At 53.1% G+C, this 25,087-nt stretch overlaps 1 protein-coding gene across 1 annotated transcript in view; it reads left to right on the top strand.

Moving 5' to 3' along the window:
* The window catches only part of LOC130534989 (dehydrogenase/reductase SDR family member 13-like), an 80,518-nt gene that overhangs the window by 54,439 nt on the left and 992 nt on the right, over positions 1 to 25,087 (top strand). The gene's annotated exons all lie outside the window — the stretch shown is intronic.

Genomic DNA, 25,087 nt, shown 5'->3' on the forward strand with positions numbered 1-25,087 from the left:
TCCATTTGTTAGCCCATAAAACAGCCTTTGACTACTCATGTAAATTGTGTTCCCCACAATAAATTAGATGCATGCGCTCCATGACGCCGGCATGCTAATAGCGCCACGCTAGCAGGCCAATGATGCCACTCCCATTATTTTTCCATTTTGTCTAAATTTGCAGAGGAAGTCGGAGTTAAAATATCCTGCCCCCCCCCTTCCCGGCGCCAGAGTCTCGCCGTCATCACGCCCCCGAGTCGCCGCTCTTCCTTCGTGCCTCATTCAGCTGCCGAAGCCGTCGGGGGATGTTTTCATCCCGGTGAGTAGATAGAAAACGGCAGTGACCTGTGCACGCCTGCGGTTCAGTGGGCGATTCTGTCTCAAGCTGCTGCAGCCAGCTCGGGTTGGGGGGGGGGGGGGGTGGGGGGGGGGGTCGGCGGTGTTGGGGGGGGGTTACAGGTCACGTTATCCCGCAGTGAAATGGACACCATGGGAAAGTAACGCCGGGAACGCTGCTTTGTATTCCCGACAGCAAGAGGATTATTCCAGCACCAACAGCGGAAATTAAACTGTTTTTTTTTTTTTGTGCAACGATGTGAGTTTGCTTCACTTTGCTGCTCATTTGTATAAATATGAATGTGCCCCCCCCCCCCATGTTTCTACTGTAGCCCAGAACGGACAAACTTGACCGTTATTAATTTGACCTCTGCAGTCACTCACTCACTCACGCCAGCGTTAGTTCCAGCCTTCCTTTCCCAAATAACGTAAATCAGGGATGATTGGCAGCAGGGGTCAAAGGTCAGGCTTAAAAAGAAATAAAATACCGACGTGTTTAGGGTCCCTTTCAGCCTGAAACGTACGAGAGTGCTGGTGAAAACCTGTAGCACAAATCAGATGTGCTCAGCGAGGCGTGAGGGATGAAGGTCACGTCTGAGCTGCTGAGCACACACACACACACACACACACACACACACCACACACACACACACACTGCTCTTATAGTTGTGGAAAACCAATAAAATTGCAAATTTTCCTTCGTATTTTCACAATATTGTAAACAACAGCTGAGATTTGCTCGCCCTCTCTCTCTCTCTCTCTCTCGCCCTCTCTCTCTCTCTCTCTCACCATTAAATATTAATCCATATCTGGTGTAACTCCAATCAGAGGAGAGCGCAGTGTGTGTGTGTGTGTGTGTGTGTGTGTGTGTGTGTGTAAACACAGCAGATTGTCGCCTGTCCGTCAGCTGTCTGTCTGCTCAGTAAAATCTTCCACAAATTCCACAATTTATTATTAATTTTCCCTCCTGAGGTCATTCCAGTCAGGCTGCATCCGATTTAGCTGAAACACGATATTTGGCGTTCGCCTGCACGTTTACGTGCGCGTGTCTGTGTCGTCGTCAATGCGCCACATCATCCTGTGATTTGACGCTTATTTGATGCAAATTTTTATCCATCCCATCAAAAACAGCCGTGTGAGCTGTGAGAAGCTGATGAGATAAAAAAAATATAATTTCTTCTTTAAACCTACATGAACATTAAAAAAAATAAAAAGGAAAAATAGTTAAAAATGTATTTAAAAGAGCCACAGAATGTTGATGTGATGGTTTATTTCAACTCTAAATTGTGGGGAAATTATTTAACATCGACTGTTTTTATTGCATTTCCTCCCTTCAGACAACAGTTGGTGATAAACTCTCAAATCCATCCATCATATAGTGAAATGATGAAATGATGAAATGATGATTATCATAACTCCTCACTCCTCTCCGCGCGCAGTACCGCCGCGCGACCGCTGGGGGCAGCAGAGGCTCGCGTGTCGACAGATTCAGGCAGAGGAAAAAAAGGGAAGGAAAATGCAATTAAAGACGAAACCCTGAGCAAACAAGCATCTGCAAAGATACAAGAGGAGGGGAAAAGCATGAGAGGAGAGAAAAGAGAAAGAGAAGAGAGAAAAGAAGAGGCAGAACAAAAAAATAGAGTCGATGCAAACAGCAAACGGAGAAGCAGGAGGAAACAGGAGATGGAAAACAAAGATTGACAAAGAGATGAAGCACGAGGATAACGGAGCCATTGAATGACAAGAAGGAGGAAAAAAATAGCATTTGGATATTTTGTCGATGCTAAAATAGTAAAGTTGATGTGATGCGTTCCATGACATCGGGAAACATCAGTTGTTGCGTCGCCCCTGTTTTAGATTCACACTTTAATGCTTCACCGGGACACGTTTAGACATTAAACCTGCATCTCTGCTTCCTCCCTCCAACAGTGATCAAAGTTTCCCTCTCTTCCATTTCACCCCCCCTCCCACTTAACTTATTGCCCCCCCCCCCCCCCCCCCCACACACACACACAGACTCACACACACCACCCAGTCCCCTCCTCCATGATGGACTGGGATTGGCTCCCACTGTCACAGTGTGTGATTGCAACCTCCGTTTGACCTGCTGGGGATATATGGCGTCCTCGGGTTATCTACATAATGCACGGGGAGAGGGGCGGGGGGGTGGGGGTGGGGGGGGCATCTGAGAACAAGGGAGGGGGGTGAGACAGGTGAAAGAGAGAGGGGGAGACGAGCTGGAGGGAGAGATAGAGGCGTGAATGCAGCGTGATTCAATAGACAGCAGAAAGGTGGCTGTAGGAAAGCGTGTGTGTGTGTGTGTGTGTGTGTGTGTGGTGTGTGTGTGTGTGTGTGTGTGTGTGTGTGTGTGACACACTTCATTAAGCGCCACGCTGAATTGGCTGTAATAGATTACTCAGTCTAAGGAAGAACCAGCAGGGAAAAACCGCCTCAAACCGCCAAAAAAAACATAAAATAAAGCCCAGAACACACCCGAGCCCAGAACACACCCCCCAGCCCAGAACACACCCAAGCCCAAAACACACCCGAGCCCAGAACACACACCCGAGCCCAGAACACACCCGAACCCAGAACACACCCGAGCCCAGAACACACCCCCCAGCCCAGAACACACCCGAACCCAGAACACACCCAAGCCCAGAACACACCCCCCAGCCCAGAACACACGCCCGAGCCCAGAACACACACACGAGCCCAGAACACACACACGAGCCCAGAACACACCCCCGAGCCCGAATCCTCCGGTTCTGGACCGCCTTTTATTATCCAGACGGTGGGAGATGCAGAGGGGCATCTGTCCACACACACACACACACACACACACACACACACACACACACACACACACACACACACACACACACACACACACACGCAAAGCGCTCCCTCCGTGTTGCATCCAGTCAGCAACAGCAAATTCTTCCCAGAATTCCGACGTTTGCTGGTATCCGGAACCGTTGGTGGATGTGGCAGCGCCTGGCTGAGCACGTGCACAGCACGCGCACGGCATGCACGTGTGTGTGTGCATTAGCGTGCCGGGGTTGCATCGGCCTCTTTGCCTCCTGGAGTTTCCATTACGGCGGCAGAATAGAGGTCGGGCGTCACTTTCCTGCAAACGACGCACAAGATGCGGAAAGTTGTGCCGGAATTTGGGATCGCCGTGTTAGTGGATGGGAGCAGTCATAATCTCTCTCTCTCTCTCTCTCTCTCTCACACACACACCACACACACACACACGCACACGCACACACACACGCACACGCACACGCACACGCACACGTAGCAAATATTGGAAGCGAATATCATTTTAGCCGGAAGTCATGTTTGATAGAATTGAATTTCCATTTGGATTCGGCGACCTTTGACCTTCCGACCAGGCAGGAATTCTTCTGAATGTGACTGATTACGAGAACAACAGTCTTGCTTTGGTCCACGCGGGTGCGCGTCTGCTCCCTTTGAAGTCGTCTTCTTCTTTGGTTGGTTGTTAGCGTTCGTTAGCACGTGACGGCGCCGCTGGCTGGCGTTCCGCTTCCTGTCGCAGAGAATTCCGGTTCTCGGCCCGCTGCATCTGGTTCTGGCCTGGGTTTAGCAACGACCATAGGTGAGGTCACCCCCCCCCCCCCCCACCACCAGTTGGGACAACCCACCGACCGCCGCTCCTGTCCGGCGCCTCCTTCCCGTCCATTTCTGTGGGAACGGGAACACGTGCAGGGTAATGGGAGCTCATACACCCCCCGAAGTGTTATTGCCCTGACATGACGAGGACCACTTTTGGCCCCTCACTGCCCTAACTGCCCCTCGAGCGCCCGTGAGGGCTGCAGACGTGGGGCTTTATTGAGCGGTTTGGGGACGCCGGTGCTCAGGTGAGGCTCCTCGTCCCCGCTCTGCTCCCATCACCAGAAGGTAATCTCCCATGATTACCTTCCATCTCTCATCTCGCCTCTTTTCCTCTCGCTCTGTTTTGTCGATTTCCACTCCACTTTGCGCTGTTGTTGCGTGACCCGACCCCGCCCCCCCCCCCCCCCCCACCCCACACCCCCCGGGCCCGGCCCCCGTCCACCTCCTCGTCATCTTTCTCTCGCTCCCTCTTCAGCTCTTTTTGTCCGTCGGCGGCGGAGGTTGTGAAAAGCGAAGGCCTCATCTCCGGGCGCCGTCTCGCTGCGTCTCCTTTTGTACCGGCACTCCTCGGCCAGCTGCCTATTCACACAGCCCAGCCAATTAGGACCCCATTCAGAGAGCAGGACAGAAGACGTGAGATGAGATCGGTTACCCCCTCGTCAACCCCCCCCCCCCCCCGGCTGCAGATTTCAGGACTTTATATCTCCTGTATTTTCCAACACGTGTGAAAGAGTTTTAATAGTTGCGCCGACGCCGTTTCCCCGATGGCGTGCGACGTGTGATTACGCCTCCTTTTTCTGATTCCTGGTGTAATTTAACGACCTAGCGCCCTTCTGCGTTGATTTCTGCACTTTGCGACGCTACCTGGACCACCCGGTCTGCATGCTAACACACGTGGGCCGTCAGGAACGCTACGTCAGTGGGGGGGGGCAGGTAGTAAAACACCTGACTGGTTGTCTGTGTTGACCTTACCAGTTTCCTGTCTGGGTCCGGCAGAGGTGAACACGCAGGCTGAAGCTTTAATCAACACGATCGCCGACGTGCACGTTTACTTCCTGGCGTTGCGCTCGCTCACTCGCCCGCCCGCCACAATGGCCCCCTAATCTGGCTCTATAGAGCGATCATTAACAGGCCGGTGCCGCTATGGCGGAATAAAAAGGAGCAGGGACGCAGGGAGGGGGGCAGAGGAGGGGTCTGTAATGGATACGGGGCCAGTAATTAGGCGCCGGGTCCCGTGTTAAAGTGTCATGACTTTGGGAGAGCCATTTAGCCCGCTAATGAGTCTCGAACAGTTTATTGATGCCACTTCTGCCGTCACTTTTGCGACGCCGGCTTCCCTTCAGCCCATTTTTCCCTCTGCCCTGTGGGACTCCCCGAGCAACCATTGTCGCTAATTAATTGAAATTAGGACAGATCAAATGCATTCCAACTTTTCTCATATGAGCAGAAGTACCTGGGGGAATGAATTTCCAATTTAGAAACTTGGGGATTTCTGCCCCGCCCCCTCAACGGCCCTAAACGAGGACTCTTAATACGGGCGTGAGGCGCTAATGCGTCCGAGTAATGGACGCTAATCTTGGGGCCATTGTGGCCCCGTCGTCCAACTTGATTCATTGTGATTCGGAGGTGTTTGCGCCATCGCTCCGGCTGGATTGGTTTGCCTCGGGACACTTTTTCCCTGTGATCGTGGTCTCCAAGTAACGAACGGAGACTTTTGAGGACCGGACCCGCGTGTCCGTCTGTCTGGGAGGATCAGACTCGCGGCTCTTCGTAGCTCTCAGCGGTTTTTTGCGTGAAAACGATGGCAGCCGATAAACGGAGACGGCAGTATCGTCGGCGTACGGGGCGATAAAACCAGCAGGAACATAAACAGCTAAAAGAATTTTGCATTTCCGTGACAAAATTTGCGTAATAGTTCAAAAATGATGTCAAAACATACCAGACAAAGTTTAAAGCCGCAGTAAAATGCCGCATATCACGGAATTTTGAGGCCCTTTATTTATTAATTCGGCCCCACAGATGCTAACATGAAGCAGCTGCCTCCAAATTCAGCCCGCTAACGGTGGTTTTTAACACCAATTGTGTTATCAGATTCCACTGATCTGTTTTCCCGCCGTGGAGTCGGGACCGCCGCCAGATTTCACCAAACACGGGTGGAATTAAAAGCGTCAGGCGGCGGCGGGCGAACAGCTCCGCTGGGGCCCGGCGGGGGCTGAGCCGCATGTCTCCTTTAAAAGTCAATCTCTCCCTCTTGTGTACTGATTAAGAGGCCTTATTGGCATGTACATCTGTATTAACACAGCCATCAGTGACCCCGCGCACGTGTGTGTGTGTGTGTGTGTGGGGGGAGGGGGCTCTGCCAGATTGATCCACAAAGGAAGGTCCTGCGTCACGCTTGTCACCGGGAATCAGAAGGCTAAAACAAAATTTTAAAAAATCCCCCTGGGGTGGAGGGTGGAGAACCCGGGCACCCAGCAGGGGAGAGAGCCCCCCCCCCCCCCCCCCACACACCACCCCACCCCCCCCATCCAGCTGACTCCCCCTTTCTTCCCCACCTCACACGCAGGCTCACAAACGCACCACGGGGCCCAGGATTAACCCGAGAGAGGCCCACAATAGGCACACATGTCCCCCCCCCACAGCCCCTCGCCCCCTCAGCCGGCCCGGGCCCATTCAAGTCCGCTGTCCCCCCCCACCCTAACGGGGATTAGGCCTAATGAACTGGAAGGAGTTAACAATAAATGAATCAGGGCCCACGAGCAGCCGTCTAATTCCATCCTGTGTTTGACGCTTTTCTTTCCTCCTTTTCTGTTTGAACACAAGGTGTAATCCACTTGACTATCAAAGGTAGAGTATGCACACACACACACACACACACACACACACACACACACACACACCACACACACACACACACACTCCGGCTGGCCTCTGATACCATCTGCTCCCATCAATACTGACTCGGAGGCACAAACCAGAAACAAAACGGAGAAAAATGACGTTCAAACGTGTGTTTCTGTTCTTGTCTAATTAAAGCGACTCAGAACTCGTCAGAAAAGCCGCTGAAGAGCGGAGGAGCTAATTAAATGCATTATTATTGGATGCACTGTGGTGTACAGTTGTGTTGCCGGAGCCTGCAGGGCCGCTCTAATGTGTTTGTTGTTCCTCTTTTTTGTCATTTCCTCTGTAATTACGCCATTGTGACTCCTGCCTTTCTTTATTTTCTTAATGTTCCCACATCTCCTGTGAAATCAACTTGTTATTTTGATGATTTACAACTCAATTAGAAGATTCAGAAAAACAGACAAAAACATGAAAACAGCTTGATGGGCTTTCTTTTCTTTTCTTCTTCTTTCTGTCGCGTTTCATAGATTCTGTCTTAGTGTGTGTTTTCAGCTCTTTTTGCTGACTGTGTGTGTGTGTGTGTGTGTGTGTGTGTGTGTGTGTGTGTGTGATATTCATTGTATTGACTGTGGTCTCTGAGGAAGGACCTGCACATTCCTCTTCCCTGCCCATGTTTTTTAATTGGAGTGGTTGTAGTCTCTCTCTCTCTCTCTCTCTCACACACACACACACACACACACACACACACACACACACACACACACTCTCCATATGACAATGTGCTGTTGACAACCATGTAAATTGGTTAATTACAGCATATTTAAGCGATTTTTTGGAGTGAAACTAAAATGACCTGGATTTATTTTTCCCTGAAAGGAAACAAATAAGAACTTTTCCTGAAATTTGTTTTTGCTCCTTCAGCTGATTTTTGCAGTGAGTTTTTTTTTTTTTTAAATATTAAATCTGCTGTTGGACTTTTTCCATCAGTTTTTATAGAAATGAACTTTACTGCTGTAGCAGCCATGTTGCGTTTACTGTCCATCGGGAAAAATGAAGAGCGTTCCCATGTGGAAGCTCCTAAACCTGGAAATGAAAAAAGGAAAAACAAACCACATTCAGGCACCTCAGGAATAAAAATGTAAAACATCCACGGGAAGTGATTATTTCCAGCTCCTGAAGGTGCACCTGAACGCACCACTGCACCCAGACAGGTGAAATTTGACCCCTCAGTTTACCAGGTGTCTTCCTAGACTCATCCTTCGCGCCTCCTCGGCAGCCTTTGACGATGCTAGTAGCCTAGCATTTAGAATCGGGAAGTAGTAGGAAGTAGCCTAGCATTTAGAATTGGGAAGATCCTCTTGTAAAAACAGGAAAATGCTGCATTATTATTTCCAGGTTTTAAACGAGACACCAGATCAGAGCGGAAGTCGGCGCTCTTCTGTTTCCTCGGGGGTCAACCATCAGTTCCAGAGTCATTTCACCCCCAGATGACTCCCGGCTCGCCCCTGGCAGCCCCCCCGCTGTGAGCCAGAGGCTAAGCTAAGCAGCGGACAAAGAGGCCGGTGCGACTCGCACCTCAGCGCCAACGGCTAACGACTTCCCCCAGCGCCGTCAGGAGGTCACCCATAATAACTCACAGCTGACCCCCGTGACCCCCCCCCACCATCCAGAACCGTCCTGCTCGCCATCACTGGCGAAAAAATCAATTCGGTGCTAGCTGCTTTATCGGCCTGCTGGTTTTCAGGGTTTTGATGCAGTCAGATGAGAATCTTAGTGTCATTTTGACGCCCCATCGGGGTCAGTGTGTGTGTGTGTGTGTGTGTGTGTGTGTGTGTGTTGTGTGTGTGTGTGTGTGGTGTGTGTGTGTGTGTGTGTCCTCTCATCCCCCGTCTATCGAGGACGCGTCGCTAAAATATGAAAGGAGCCAAAGTTTCCCGAAACCGCTCGCGCTAACTTTTCCCGACGGCCGCTTTTCCTCTCGCTTCCTCGCCCCCGCTGACGACCTGTGATTGCTCGCCAGTGTCCGGTAAAATCCCGGCGCCCCTCCTGTCGCCAAATCAATCCCGAGCTGTCAGCGGCGGCTCAGGTGCGGCGGCGTGGGCGTGGGGGCCGAATTTACATTTATATATGGATGCGGACGCCTTCGGCGCGGCTCCCGCCGACACGTTAAGACGTTGACACGCTAATCACAGGGCTGGGGGACGCCACCTGTCCGGCGGGGTGACGGGAAGAGGCGGCCGGGACAGACACACACATTCAGGCACAGGAGGCAACACGGACGTGGGCTTCCTGCAGATAACTACCTGCTCGCCATCACTGCTCTGACAACACACAATATTATGCAAATGAGCGTCTGTGTGACAGTGGCGCCGCCGCCGCCGCCGCCGCTGACGCCGCTGACGCCGCTGACGCCCCGGCCTCCCGGCTGACTGCTGATCATCTCGCTTCCATTCCGTGTGCATCTGTCCACAGCTCGTCTCCAACATCTGGCCTCCCTATTTACCCGTCAGCCCTCCCACCTCCTCCTGACACGTTCAAACGCACGTCGGGCGCGGCCTTATCTCCTGTTTGTTCAGCAGCGCGACCTTTGACCCGCGCCAGACCAGGCTGCTCGACCCCAGTCTGACCTTGAACTTTAGGGCGACCCGAGAAAGCGGGACGCCAGTCAAAACAATCGCAGCTGTTGGAACTGGGAAGGTGGAGATCTTAGGAGATCTTAGCCAGCTCGTGCCGGTACGGATGCTAGCTCGCTAAAAGCTAACCCCTTTTACATCCCATCAGGGGGACGGGCGGAGCGTCTCCTCCATCTTCTTTGTCTTTCTTCTCCCTCTTCTTCATGCTTTGGGTCCTCTCCTTCTCCTACTTCCTCTGTGGCCCTCCGTTGAACCTCAGCCGGCGCCGACCAGCTGATGGGCTGCCGTGATTACATCTGTCCCTAGAGCGGGGCAGAGAAAATGGCCCCTTCCCTCATTTCTATTATCACATTTGACCTTCCTCATCCTCCCTGCTCTGCCCGAAAAGAGCGTTTACGGCACACCTATTAAACATAATCTAGTGAAGTTATTAAAACAAGCCAGCTTACGGAGAGACCTGCCACAATTCAATTACCTGTGTAGCCGGAGGGGGAAGCGAGCGGCGCGGCGACGAGGCTGCTGCTTTAGCAGCTAACGTAGTTAGCTTGGCTTCAATTAACACAATGGGGCCGCGGCGGTAATGAGCTAGCACGAGATTGGCCGAGAGGAGAGTTAGAGGTTGGCGGCGGCGTGCCGCCAGCGCCGAGGGCGGCGTCTGGGGCCGCGGCGAGCTCATACGTTCTTGTCATTCACTTTCCAGTTAGTTCCCGGATTGTGGCTTTTCCATTAGAGCGGGAGTCAAAGATATGACACTGTCATTATACTGCGGGGAGGAAAAAAGCCCGCAAAGACAATTTATTTCATTTCTATGAAGCACCTCGTTATAAATTACTGTCATTTGCTCAGTTGACATTGTATTATCTATTATCTCCCTTTATGCTATTTTTAGCTCCGCTATTTGCCACTGTTGCCCATCTTTTCTTAAAGTTTTGATTCCTCGTTTGAATTGAACTCCAACACTTCCTGTATCATCGTCTGCAAATTAAATAAAATAATAACTAAATAAACAATAATTGATAAATAATACCTAATCTTGGGGGGGGGGGCTCAGGCTCAGAGATGTGGGAACGTTAGCTTGCGCACACACCACCTTTCTGAGCCTCGTGTGTTGCGTAAGTGTTCAGTCCAAACAAACTAAAGAGCAAAGACGTGCAAAATTCCAGCGTTTGGTTTAATTTTAACGTTTTGGAAAATCTTGGAATCGTAAGCATCCGTTTTTACTGGTGTTCTTGTCACGTCATTGGCCGGTAGCATAAAAATGTTCGTAACTAGCCTCGGCGCCACGTTAGCTTCGTTGGTCCCGCCCATCCCCGCTGATGCTCCTTGTGCGTTTGCATCTCTATCGACGTGTGTGTGGGTGTGTATCTGTTTACCTCTGTTTGTCCCGGTGTCTCCTGCCCCACGCGAGGATCGGGGGGGGGGGGGGGGGGGTTATCGGTGTAATTGGATCACCTCTCTGTCACCGTGTCCCGCTGTTTGTTGATAGGCCCTGTTTTAATTTGGCCTTTGTCTCTAATCTACGGTAACTGGCCCTCGCCGCAGTAATCCCTCAGATAAGTGGCAGACAGATTGGGTATCCGAGGAGCAGCCGCCATGTGCCCCGGCCCTGTTTATAAGCCTCTGTAAATATGGGGGGGGGCGCTAGTTATTGGAGAAAGCGGAGGGTTGCGTCTCGTGGCGGAGGGATACGCGGGGACTTCAGCAAGGAGTCAAAGCAAGGTCAAGAGAAGGTGTCAGCCGAGGTCAGAGGGGCTCCCGAGCAGTTTGTTGCCGTTCCTCGGGATGTCAGTCCCAGTGGGGATTACCGCCGGGACGCGCTATCACACCGCCTCCAGTCGGTGACTTGACAAAGAGCATTTCCCTCTAATAACCATTACATCTGAGTCAGGACGTCTCCGGGACGGAGGGCGCTTCCTCGCTATCGCCTGCCTCCACCAGTCATGTTGGCGTCCAGAAACAGGCGGGATTAGCTTCCAAACTCTGGACGCTTCCCTCCACTGGTCCCGTTGTGTCGGAGTTCCAGAGAATCTTCTCCCCTTTTAGTCGTCTCCACTTATGTAACGTCAGATTAAAGTGGCTAAAGCCGGAATGCTAACGCCTCCGTGATCAGTAAATCACGAACAACACGTTTAGGTCACGACAGGAGATTCTAACATTATAACCTGCAACATTAGCCCAACATCTTTCTTTCTCAAATGATTTTCGGGGGGGTTAATGAGTTATTTGAGCTTTTCCGTCTGTGAAAAGGGTCATTTTCCTGTGCTCGTTGCCACCGTGGCGCCGCGCCAGCGGGCCGGCGACCGCGGCCCCGGTGATGTCATGGGATCCTGGCTGACCGCCGCAGAATCCGGCGCTCCTCTGGGAGTTAGCGCCGCGGCGATGACACCTCGGAGGACCCGCGTGAGGCTCGTCTCCAGGAGGAAGGAGGCTCGTTTGGAGAGGAGCCTAATTGAATTAGGGCGGAATGAGGACAAGATTCCGGCTGCTTTGGAACGGCCTCCAGATCCGTGACTCAGTCTTGGCAGGATCCGGGGCTCTTTTAAGCTGACACTAACGCCACTGAGAACCCTGAAAGATGACATCCAATCTCTCCCCCCCCCGGGGAGTCCAGGTTCAGCACTCTGGCACACAAACAACGTGTGCAGCTGTCCAGAAAATTGCCCGATAATTAAAACGTACAGTTTGTGCGCGGCAGACCGTCGGCGCGCTCGTCGCTTCCCGTGTGAAATCGTCATTCGGAGCTCGTCTTTTTGGGATTGTAGGAAAATAAACGCCCCGACGCCGACGGGTGACCCGAACCGCCACGTTAGCATTGAGACGACCAGCGTTGCTCAGGCGGCGTTGAGGAAATAAGCCCCGCCTCCCCACCCTTCAGGCTCTAATTGGTCCCCAAAGTAAAGGGGCGTGCAGCAGGTGCCGCCACGACCCGACAAGGCCGCTCAGGTGGAGGATTTGTCGTTGCTCTTTGCAGTCTGCTCCACGCCATCCTCTCCAGCGGCGCCGCCCGCCGGCCTGTTTGTTTTAATCAGCTGTGTGTTTGCCGTAGAGCTTTAGAGACGGGCGCGCTCAGACAGGCGGGGGGGGGGGCGGGGACACGGCCGCCTGCCTTCAATACATATTTTATCCCTTATTTCCAACCGCTGGAAGCCCCTTTTGTTTAAGGTTAAAGGTGCATTAAAGGTGTTTTATTTGTAGGAGGGGCCAGCCGGGGACGGCGCCACCGGCCGCTAAAGCTTCTGCATTCATTTCCATGTTTAGCAACCGTGTTTGTACACAAACCGGTGGCGGAAATAGAAATCCGAATGTGCACGAGCCGTCGGCGGTGGCGCGTGCACGTGGCGTTGGGCGGGGTCTGATTGGTCGAAGCGTCCGTGACAGCTACCAATCAACGCTGAGGCTTCTCGACCGCTGCTGATACGTGGATGCTAAACGTTACAGGTGCAACTGATCGCTTCAGATTGGCCGCTCCTGGTTGCCACGGAAACCCAGTTAGCTTGTTGCCATCTGGTGTGGTGGGAAGTTCTGAACCTGCGACGGAAATGAACGGAAGCGCGTCAAGGAGCCATCGGAGAGACTCTGAATCATGCTAACGAACATTAGCGCAAGGTTAGCTTCTTCGTGTTACACCTCTGTTTCTGTCGTCTTTTCTCCGGCACTTGTCCTCCGGGACTTGTCCTCCGGGACTTGTCCACCCATGGTGCCGTCCATGGCGCCGCCGCCGTCTGTGAGGCCACCTCTCAACAGGACTAGCTCGCCCCCGACACCCTCCATTGTCAGCCGCACGGAGCGGATGTATTTACCCAGCATCCCACTGATCTTTTACACAAACAAACCGGGCTAAAGGAAAGAGGGGATGAAGGGAAAACCCGGCCGGCCGGTGGAACAACGGTCCGGCCGGTTTTTCCGGGCCGACGCGGCTCCGTAAAGCCCGTCTGCTGGAGGCGGCATTAGACCCGACATCCAATTCAATCCTTTCCCTCAACCTTCCAGAAAGCTGTTAGCCACATTTTAGCACACAAAAGCTGCGGCTCTGGCCTCTGTAGCCCGAGCTTCTATTTAAGGCGGCGAGGGCGCGGACGCAGGGAGCAGAAATCAATAAAGTTTCTCGCCTCTCTTCTTCTCGGCCGGCAGCAGAGGAGCGTTTTTGAGGCGGCGTCGCCGCTTTTGTCATTCAAAAGCCTCGCCGACAAATCCTCGACATCATTTGGGGGATTGTATCGATGACTTCTTGCACGCGGGCGAATCGGAACCGCTTCTCCGGGTTTGGCGAGTATTTCGGGCGGGGGTTGCCATGGGAATCGCAGCGCGAGACGACACGCGGGGGGAAGGAGGTCAAAGGTCAGCGCGAGACAGGCGGGTTGCGTCCGAGCGACAAACGGCGTTGACGGAAGGGGAACAGCTGTGCGGACTTCCACTTGTCCGTCGATCGGAATGTCCCGGGAAAAAAAGGAGGAAAAGCGAGAATAATCCGGCATCAATCAGCGGCTCCTCCGACGTGGACCGATCGTCATTTTAATCCCAAAATGAATGCAGATATGCACTCACACTCCCCCCAAAAACACATTTATCTCTCATAAATATGCCCACTCACAGATCTGTATTCATGGATTCTCAGTCGGAGCTGTTCCGGGGGGGGGGGGGGTGGCGTTCCCTGCCTGCTGTTTTGACAGTTGTGGGCTGGAGCCTCCAATGGCAAATCTCTTAATCTGCCCTTATTAATAAGGAAAACACGCGACTGTCTGATATTTTCACACACGTTTCCATCTGCGCCGCCACAAACGGGGGAGGAAACGGCAAAACCGCGGTGGCGGCGTTAGCGTTGCGCAATTCTACAACCTTAGAAAAGAAGAAAAAAGAGAGAGAGGGTCTGGAAAATATCCGCCGGTCTTTATTGGGGACCAGAACGAGACGGTGCTAATCGCGGTGGCGCGTCTGCGGCCGAGGTCGGCGTCTATTTGAGTGCCTGAAAATGTCAGAGTTGGCCTGAGCCTTTTCGAGACGCTGACCTTCCCAACCCGGCGTCGAAAATTCAGACTCGAGTTATTCGGCGTCGCCGTCAGACGCGCTCGTTCCCCGTTAAGATGCGCACGTTTACTCAAAACAGCAGCACTTCCTGCTCAGGCGCTGCAGTCTTTGGCTGATTTGGAGGCGGAGTCGGGCATTAATGCGACGCATCGGTGGCGCGTTGGCGGATGTTCGCTTGTTAAGGAAAGGCGGTCGCTAGTGACCCGGTTTAGGCCCGGTCGGTACCGGCCTGGTGCTGGGAAGGTTCCATTTAAGGGAGCAGAAGCACAGTGAGGAAGAGGAAACCATCGTCTGCATAGAGGAGCGTTAATCAGCATCTGTGCGATACGATGCAGCGATGCTAAGCCCCCGTTAGCAATGCTAGCACGTATACGACGGATTTAGCTGGTTAGCGCTTTATTCCGACCACGTTTCTCTGTGAGTTCCACCGTCGCTGGAGCTAAAGGGCCCCAGCGCCTCGCTGGAGATGCTAACCCTCCGATGCTGCCTCGCACTCAACAAAGGACCATTAGTGATCTACAGTGATCCTGAGGCCGCCGTATCAGTGCCAGGTACACCCTGAGCAAGGTCACAGCACCTGGACATGTCCGTGTGTGTGCGTGTGTGTGTGTGTGTGTGTGTGTGTGTGTGTGTGTGTGTGTGTGCGCTCCTCCCCCGCCTCCCTATTGTTGTGCTCACCTTCCTATCCTCTTGTGGTTCCAACTTCAATTCCACTTCAGCTTTTATCAACCTTCTATTGGCCTCTCAAGGAGATAGGATTCAAACCCTGACACGAATTAGCCCCCCCAGATTGACTTGATACCTCCACACCCGGGGGACGCGCCACAAAAAAAGGGAGGCCCCCTTTTTCCTCACCCCCTTTTTCCTCACTCCTGCTCGCTTCCTATCTCCTGTGCCTTTGCCCTCGACATCATCCGTCCTTCCATTTCTCCTCCGCCTCATCTCGTGCCCCCCCCCCACACACACCCCCCCCCCCACCCCTGAATGCATGTCTCCTTGTCATTCAGCTGTCTGACTGACAGCCCACCTCCTCCTCCGTGATGGACGGGCGCCGCCGGGTTCTGACGGAGTAATTTGCTTACAAAAACGGGCTGGCGTCAAAAAATGGACAGTTGGCAACGAAGCCAGGGACTGAGAGGGGCGAGGGGGGAGGGAGGGGGGAGGGAGGGAGGGAAAGAGAGGGAGAGGGAGGGAGAGAGGAGGGAGGGAGGAGACAGAGAGGGAAGGAGGAGAGAGGGTGAGAGAGGGAGGGAGGGAGGGAGGGAGGGAGGGAGGGAGGGAGGAGACAGAGAGGGAAGGAGGAGAGAGGGTGAGAGAGGGAGGGAGAGAGGGAGAGGGAGGGAGGGAGAGAGGGAGGGAGGGAAGAGAAATGTGTGAGTTTTTTCCAGGTAAAATTCATCTATATCAGACAGAGGGAGGTCGAAGGTCACAAAAGTCTGTTCCACCTTTGCAGCCTTCCTGCCTCCTGCTGCCCCCGTCCAAGACTCCTGAACGGGAATAGGAGACTTTAGTAGCTTGTGCGGATGCCCGCCGGCCGTGTGGCAGGTGTAAACAGGGTGTAAACAGGTGTAAACAGGGTGTAAACAGGTGTAAACAGGTGTAAACAGGTGTAAACGGGTGTAAACGGGTGTAAACAGGTGTAAACAGGTGTAAACAGGTATAAACAGGTATAAACAGGTGTAAACAGGTGTAAACAGGTGTAAACAGGTGTAGTCGGGGGTAGTTGGGGGTAGTTGGGGGTAGTCGGGGGTAGTTGGGGGTGTTTATTTATGCACATGACCGCAGCTTCAGCTCTTTTCCATCTTTCTTTCTAAAACGGCGCCACGGCTGCAGCACTCCTGCTCCTATCAGGGCCACGTGGCTCTCCTCCCGTTCCCGGCCTCCTGTCCCGGCTCCTTCCGACCCTCACGGTAAAACGCGTCCCTACCTGGAACGTTCCCACGTCGATTCCTTTATCCTCCGAATTCCGGCGTCCTGAAGTTTGCAACGCGCGTGCGAGCGCGCTGGAGCCCTGACAGGCGATCACGTCCCGACCCGGCGGCCTGTTCCTTGTACTCGTATTTCCCCAGAGAGCCTCCGACGTTCCGGCTTCCACCACCGGGGGCGTCGGGGTCACCCTCCAACCCCCGCACCTTGTTTTCACCCCTTTCCCCCCTCTTTCGGCTCTCAGGCGGCGGGAAAAGAATGACTCCTGATTAACGATAAAATAATGAATGTCATTCCGAGGAGTGGCGGGGGGGGTACACGGAGGGGGGAGGGGCAGCTGAGGGAGAAGAGTATATTACCGAGCTGGCAAATGTGCCCCCGTGCCAGGGAGTCAATTTGAGTGAAGCCGTGCGATGTGATACCATTTACTCAGAAATCCCTAATTTGTCAGCATTAATATTTCAGGCGCGGCGGCGGCTGTCAGCGGGCGCCGGCGATGACGGATCAATCTGGAAAACCTGCTAATTTATTGAATATTTATGTGCGGTGTCATGGGCGGCGGGATCCGCCCCCACCTCAGCGCGCCAACGTTCCCAAACAGCAAAATTTGGGTCCGAACGTCCAGCTGGGCCTGACCCCGAGAGGCTCGGCTCCACGTCGCCCCCTGCTGTCCGCCCCTCGCCACTCCTCGAAGGTGCGTCTGCGTCTCTGACGCTGTTGCCGGCGGCGACCGAGGCCTCGTCGGTGTGGGGTGAATGTGAAATCCCGTTAATGTCTCCCTAATCTGCGTCCACGGCTGCCAACGGGGGACGTCCTGCCTCATTGTCCCCGTCCATACGTTGAGGACGGTCTTAGCATAGCCGCACATTGTAAACAGTTATTTGCCGCCTGGCAACCGGGGGGAAAAATTAAAATCCCCCGATTTTCTGTTTTTTTTGGCAGCGGCTGTGCGCGTTTACACAATGGGCGTTTAGCACAGACGGCGTAATTATGACGGCACGTCGGGGCCGAGGGTGCTGGGACGGCGCCAAGGAAACAGCCACTCAAAGCGCCATCCTTCAGCGCCGCCCATGAAGATCATTACCAATGAAAATTAGTGCTGGTGGGGCCCTGTGGCACCTCATGGGGGGGGAGTCGCGGGCATCTGGAGCACCAGGACACCGCTGGCGAACATGTGGCAGAGGAGCAGAGACGGTGACTCCTCCCCCTCACCGGGGGGGAGGAGCCAGCTCTGAGCGCCCGGTGTCAGAGGTCAGACCCGGCTGGATTCAGGCCTTCAGCTGGTGACCGCTCAAGTTCAGGAGGGTAAAGTTAGCATCAGGCATGATCGACACTCTCCTTTTCGTCCATTTGTAGCCTAGCTTAGCTTAGCATGCTACAGCCGAGGCCATCGGTGGGCGGGGTTTGAAGCCCTGACTGGCGTCTTCTCCCCAGGTCCACCTCGATGTCCAGCCACACCAGTTTACAATTCAAAGAACAAACATTTCTTTTCCCCCAGGTTAACCAGAGTTAGCATTAGCCTCGCGGTTCCTTCATTAAGTCAGCGCTAATTAGGAATTCCTAAAGCAGCGGCAGACATTACAATAAGACAGTGCAGCCAGCATATGGCGTAATATCCTATTAATGAACACTCTAAATTCAAACTCAGGTCAGCGCTATCATGCCGGAGAATGTGTCACTGATCCGATGGAAGCAGGAGGAGGGTGCCGCGGGAGGCAGGAGAGGAGGAAGTGACCTTCTTCTAAAATGCAAAGACTAATTTGGAAAAAGGGGGGGGGGGGGGCAGGCGGCCCCGAGGCCGTCTCATTGTTTTACTTGTTTAATTTTTCGCCAGCAATTATTGATATAATATTTTGATGGCAGAGGAAGGAGAAGTCATTTAAAGAGAGGGGGGGTGTGGGGGGGGGGGGGGGGGGGGGGGGCGTGGGGGGGTCCCTTCTCTCCTGTTACTCCTTCACTGGTCGCTCCCGTCTTCCACCTTTTCCGTCTCTCTGGGCTAAAATCGGGATATTTGCATTTGCTGTCACAGCTGAGCTGAGAAAGAAGTTCTGGCCGTCTTAGTGGCTCAGACCTTTAATGGGGGCTGTCACCGCCAGAGGGATGGACCCCCCCCCCCCCCCACACACACACACACACACGCACACACGCACACACACACACCTTTGTGATTAAAGGTGATGCAAATACACACGCAGCTCGATGGCATCTGCAGGTGATAGATGTTCCCAGCGGAACGCTCCGTTTGGATCCCGGTTTGTGAGTTAATCTGCCGATGTGACCCCCCCCCCCCCGTCTGGAGCGACACGGCGGCCCGGAGGAGGAGGGAGGGGGGGCTCTTCACCTGTGTCTGAAACAGAGGTGCGTATCCAGCAGTTTCAGACACAGGAGGAACCGTCTCACCCCCCTGGGGGGGGGGGACATGTGGCCCCCGGAGCCCGTTGGGATTAAAACTTTCCCAATTCTTTTAAACTCTCTTTTAAACTCTCTGAAATGTCTAAAATAACCAGATTAGGAGCTAATCTGCTTCCTCCCATCGGCTCTTTTGGGGGTTCAGGGGACGCCTCAGGTTACCCGGGGGGGGGTTCCTCCGCCCCTCCCTGGGGACGGATCGCTCTGGGCCGGGCCGCCCGGTGCCCCCCCGCCGAGCGCCGCCGCGTGTGTGTTTGTTTAAAAAGGCCGATTTAATCCTCCACTGCAGCTGCTGCCCCAGATCGGGGGGGTCGCGAGGTGCAGGTGGAGACCACACAGCAGATGTGAGGAGAACAGGAAGTGATGTCACGGCGCCGCCGAGACGTTTTTCAATTCTGCAATATCAACAATGTTCACAGGTGTGTGTGTGTGTGTGTGTGCGTGCGGCGTGTGTGTGTGTGTGTGTGCGTGCGTGCGTGTGTGTGTGTGTGTGTGTGTGTGGGTGCATTAATATATTTTTAATTGAAGGTTTATCTGTTTGCACACGCACACGAGTCAGATCCCTTTAAAAAATTATTTTTATTCCTTTTTTAAAAAAAAAAAATTGTACATTTTTATCTTGCGTTTATTTTGACCTCAGGTTTGATGGCGTTGTTGTAGCAACAGTGGTGACATTTTAAACATCTTAACAAAAGGGTTGCTGTCACCCTGTGTGTGTGTGTGTGTGTGTGTGTGTGTGTGTGTGTGTGTGTGTGTGTGTGTGTGTGTGTGTGTGTGGCTACTGTATTTCCCCACTTTTGCCACCAGTCAATTATGCGGCTGATAATGGGGACCAACAAAGCGCGGCGAGGACGCCGCCGCTCTCCGGATGGACTCCGGCTGGAACGGCTTGATTAGAGGGAGAAAAAGGTCGTCGTTGTCGGAGGCTGAACTGGATTTATTGTTGTTGCGACTGCAGATAAAACTGACCTCAATAAAGAGAAGAAAAGAGCAGCGCCGAAGGGGGGTGGGGGGGGTCAGACGGAGCAAACGGAGGCCGAACGGCGGCAGAGCGGCGAGCTGCTCCTCTTCCTCACCCGCCGCCGTCCCCTCACATTCCTGGACTCTTCTTCTGGTCATGTGACTTTTAGAACGACGGAGTTTTGGCTGAATCTTGCGGATTCAGGCTCCGACAACAGCGGTAAAGCCCCAGCAACAGGTGGGGGGGGCGGAGCGGGAACGGGACCGGAGGTCGGACCCTGGACGCCGCGAGGCCGCCGCCGCCAAACGCCGAATGTGAAAACCAACTGTTGGCGCTCCGACGCCGGTTAAATAAACGACCTTTTCTCCAAGTAAACAGAAACATGCGAGTCAGAGGGAGGCGGGACAAAGGGATGAGGAGCGGCGGCGGCGGTGGGTGCTGGCACGCCGGCGCTGGCACGCGAACACGCCAAGTTGTAGGATTTACCCCGGAGCCCTGGGGCTTCTCTGTGAAAAGACCCAGTCAGCTCGAGGGCCCCTACAGCTGGCTCCAGTCGGGCTCCCATTGTCTGGACCACCGGAGGGGGGCCGGTGCTGGATGAATGGAAGGGAAACAAGAGGGTGGGGGGGGGGGGGCAGGGAAAGCAGCAAGTGTTTCCAGGGAGCAGCGCCAACGTGGAGGAGAAAGCTGAGTGAGCAGGAAGCTGACTCTCATGGATGAAGATGCCCTGCTCAAGGGCAGGTCTGTGTACATCTTCCTACTTCCTGTATGCTCCCAGTGCTAGCTAACAAACGAGGCGCTGCTAGCTAACAAACGAGGCGTTGCCACGGTAATGAGTTACTCTATTAGCGGCTCTAATGCAACAGGCCGCTCGCTATAGTGAGGGAGTGTTAAAATTACCGGGTCCAGTAAAAACAGAACCGTGGCACCGGCGCCACGGCGAGGCGCTCGTTAGGCGCTCGTTAGGCGCTGGCGGCAAAGTAGCCAAACGAGCAGGAAAATGAGCCGCTCTTCATTTCTCAGTTTGAGGTTCATCGTCAGACTGTTGAATTGAATGTTAATTTAACCAAACGAAGCAGGTTCGTTGGTTGTTTAGTGTCACAGGTGGGACCAGGAACCTTTAATGGATACTTAAAATTAAAATTCCTCTTATTTTAAACACCAAAGGGAAAACATAGATCCTTTATTTGCTTTATTCCTGAAATTGCTACATCGATATTTGCTCCGGTTCTAAAATACCCGCCTGGGGGGTAAAAGTGACAAAAAAAAGACAGTTTGTGTTTTGTGGGTTTTAATAATTATAATAATTAAACACACCTTGATTGCGTAATGTCAAAGTTTGGGAGCTGAAAAGTACCTTACGACTCTACACAGGAAGTAACTTATTACCAGCAAAAACAGGTTCTAGTGACAGGAAATATGTTACATTTTGGAAGTGAGCCGCGTCCTGACGTCCTTGTTTTCGCTCCCTTCCCGAGGCGGGATCCGCCATCTTCTGCCGGCGGCGGACGGGCGAGAGCGGCGCCGGCGGGCGGAGCCGCGGAGCAGAAGTCGAGCGCGGATGAGAGCTCATCTGCCGGAGCCGAGGGAAAGCACATGGTCAAGTGGTCAACAAATGAAAATGGAAAATTGTCACCACTTGTGGGGCCTGTTCAAGTACATGCAAGCGAGGGGGGTGGTCGGGTCATGATGGATGCCCCGTGTCCCCGGCTGTTGTTGATATGATCAAAAAAATAGATATATCTGAGCCCCCCCCCCCCTCCATTCAGAGCCATAATAGACAAACAGATGTGCGCAGGTCGCCCGCGAGCACAGAAAATTGTCGGTGTGCAAAATTGCCTTCGGGATGAGAAATTTTGTTTATCCGTCGGACGAGTCCAATCATGTTTCCAGCGTGAGTGGTTTTATCAAAATAGCCGGAATTTTAACTCATTTCCCAGTAAAACAGCCGAACGGATGCACGGAGCCACAAAAGCCTCGGAGAAGGAGCTGGAAATTAAATGGGCGCAACTTAAAGTTTGGTTAAAAACGCCAAAAAAATGAGGAATAAATGTGGGAAAAAGTCCTTGAAGACATTTTAATCAGGCAGTTGTGAGAGAGCAAAGTGAGTGTAATCATACGTCAGGAGCCCGGAGCGGCAGAAAGTCGTCAACGTGGAACATCCCGCCACCGGTTAAGTCCGCTAAAACATGTGAGGATCATTTAACACGTAATTCGACGCAAAATGCTGTGAAATGTAGGAAGGAAGGAGCAAATACGGCGCAATGGCGCTTTAATGAAAACAAATGTTTGAGACGTGGAGACGCAGATGTAATCGTGTGTTTAGAGTGCATCCTTTCCCTATATCTGCCACCCACACACACACACACCCACACACACACACACGCACACACACACACACACACACACACACAGATTCTTGTTTTGGCCTAATATGCGCATTTTCCACTTCATTTCCACGCTTCCTCGGCTAAGAGCGCGCAACAATCTCCACGTTAGCCAGCAGGGGTTCGAAGGGGTTTGAAGGTGGACAAACGGCAACTTATCAGTGTCAGAATCTCAGCAGCTCAGCCCGTAACCTGGTCCTGATGACAGGACCTGGACGGTCTCCATGGTTACCTGGAGGTCTGGACAGTGACACGTGATATTCCACGCTAACCGCTAAGCCGTGTTTTCCTGTCAACCCTTATCTCACAAAGAAAAAATTAGAATAAACATGATTAAAATAGTGAGACACTTCTCCCAACACTGCCACCTACCTCTCAGGTATGCCCCCCTGTCTCTGCCACCCCCCCAGTTGCTAGGCAACACATCCCCGGAGAGGACACCCACCTGCCTTCAGGCTTCAGCGCTCTAAATTTGGTCTTAATTGCAAATTGAGTGGGAGAACAGGCCGACGTCGGCTGAATGAGAAGCAGGCGGAAGAGACGCCGGGAAACGAAGGAGAACTTTGGGCTCCCTCACCTCCTCATCCGTACCGGTTCTACATCCCGGTTTCGGGGGAAAAGAGGCCGCGGCAGAACGCGTCACGAGACGGATTCTTCACCCGTGACGGATTGAAACACAGCGTCGCGTTTGTATCCCAACTTTTTAATCAACTCGTCACAAATAAGCTTTGAAAAGTTGCTCTAATCGGCCGACGGGGGGCTGAAAATGTTAATAATATGAGGCGATTAACGAGAGTAGACCTGATTTACTGCCACAATTAAGTAATATCACCCAAATTAATAACTCATTTTCCTTCGTAACGATGCTCTTTTTTGAGAGCGAGACTTCTTCGCTGAACTTTCCAGGCTCAAATCTTTCAGCGATTCATCGACGGGACGAAAACTCTTCAGAGAGCCGATATCGGAGGAGGCCCATCTCGCTCAATTCAATTACGGCGGCCCGATACACAATCCGCCGGAGACGAGGCTGCGCCGGATGCTCATTTCAACTCCTCTTTCCCCAAATCCCCACAGAAATCTCCTTCGTTCGGACAATGCACTTTTTCACAACTGAAAAAAAAAGAGAGAAAGAAAATCAATATCTGGTTTCAATACATGTGGGAGCCGATCGATACCCTCCCCGGCCCCCCCTCGCCCGGGCTCTTCCTCCCGTTCTTCCCTCCGTCTCTGGCCAATGGTAAACAGAAACAATGGTGAGTGGTTATTGGGAGGTCAGGGTGCAGCCGGAGCAGCGAATGAGGCTGCTGATGAGAGCGCTTGAGCCGGAATCACACAGGCGTCCACGGCGTTACCCCCCCATCCCCCCACGGCGTTACCCCCCCATCCCCCCACGGCGTTAACCCCCCACAGATAAAAGGGCTGCACAGAGACGGAAAGGCCAGGAAAAAGCATGTTTCCATCCTGCCGCCTTCCACTAGAGGGTGCTCCAGCGGTGCTCCACCCCTGGGGGTGGGGTGGAGGGTGGGGGTGGAGGGTGGGGGTCGGCAGCACCACAGCAGGGGGCGACCGGGTCGCGGTGACCTCGGTGACCTGTTGACTCGGTGATGCTTCAGCTGTTGCAGATGCTAACGAACGTGTTTTGGGATTTATGTCGTGTTTCCACTGCTGGACCACAATGAGCCTCACACTCAGGTTGGACCCAGGACGGGCGACCTGGGCCTCTCACACCGACAAGGACCCCCCCTCTTCACTTGTCTGAGGGCCGGGGGGGCCCCGCTTGGGGCTGGGGGAAGATCTATAGGGCCCTACAGTGCTGCAAAACAAAGAAATGACAAACAAATGGCTGAGGGCCGGCACATCATTTCAAGAATGGTGGCAAGTTTATGACTTGCTAATATTCCTAATTACATGGCCGTGAAAGACTTAATTAATTGTGGGGTTCATGAGGGAAGGAGGGGGGGGGGGCGGGGGGTTAAGAGACAGGCTGTGGAGAGTAAGAGAGGGAAAAAAGCACCAGAGCCCAAAGTAAAAAAAAAAAAAACCCAGGAAAATAAGAGAGTGATGAGAAAGAAAGTGGTTGCTAGTGTTTGTTATGGTGGTTCCAGCGCATTGGTTTTTACTGCCTGAGGAGAATTTAGTGGCTCTCACTATTGCGTGCAAAAGAAAATGCGAGTCTCCGGGAAACGCGACCATTACGATCAACCCCTTGCTGATACCTAATATGCCCTGCGTTCCCCCCGTGACTTTGCCAAAGTGTCTGTAATCATATTATTGTAAATGTTGGTGCAGTTAATTGCATGGAGAGGAAAATGGGCTACGCTTGGTGGGTTATGGGGAATTTTTTGAAAGTTTGTTTGCCCTCTGGAGTATTGGAGGCACTAATAATGGCGGATTGGAGGCGAGGATGCGAGAGGGAGAGGAAGATGGAGAGAGGAGAGGCAGCGGGAGGAGGGCGACACTTAACCAGGAGTGTGTTTTTGCCTCTGTCGCCACGGCGACTGATATGATTTCAACACATAAAGGCAAACGAACGCCGGCGAAGACGGACGGCGGGGCGCGTCAAACGGCCCAGGTCTCCGTCGCTGTGAAGCAATGCATCCTGGGAGAAGAGGGGGGATGAACACGATTTCAGGATTGTTCGGTTTGATGGCAAAAAAATCCCAACTCGCCGACTTAACCGACAGAAAAGTTAGCGCAGCGTTTTGTCACTGTTATAAAGAACCCTTCAGTCTCCTTCAGCCTCCCGATGGATCGGTGGAGACTTCCAAACGCCACCTGCTGGTCAATCCCGGGGTCCGAAAATGTTGAAATCACTCAAGGACGATCCCGCCCTCAAGTTGAATATTTCACGCCAAACATTGAGGAGACGCAAATTCCAGCTTTTCCAGAAGGTCACTGAGGCGTTCAGGGCCACGCTTTCCCGTTGGATAAATCGGCTCCCTGTTTAA

The sequence above is a fragment of the Takifugu flavidus genome, chromosome 12, assembly GCF_003711565.1.
Source record: "Takifugu flavidus isolate HTHZ2018 chromosome 12, ASM371156v2, whole genome shotgun sequence".
Taxonomy (NCBI): domain Eukaryota; kingdom Metazoa; phylum Chordata; class Actinopteri; order Tetraodontiformes; family Tetraodontidae; genus Takifugu; species Takifugu flavidus.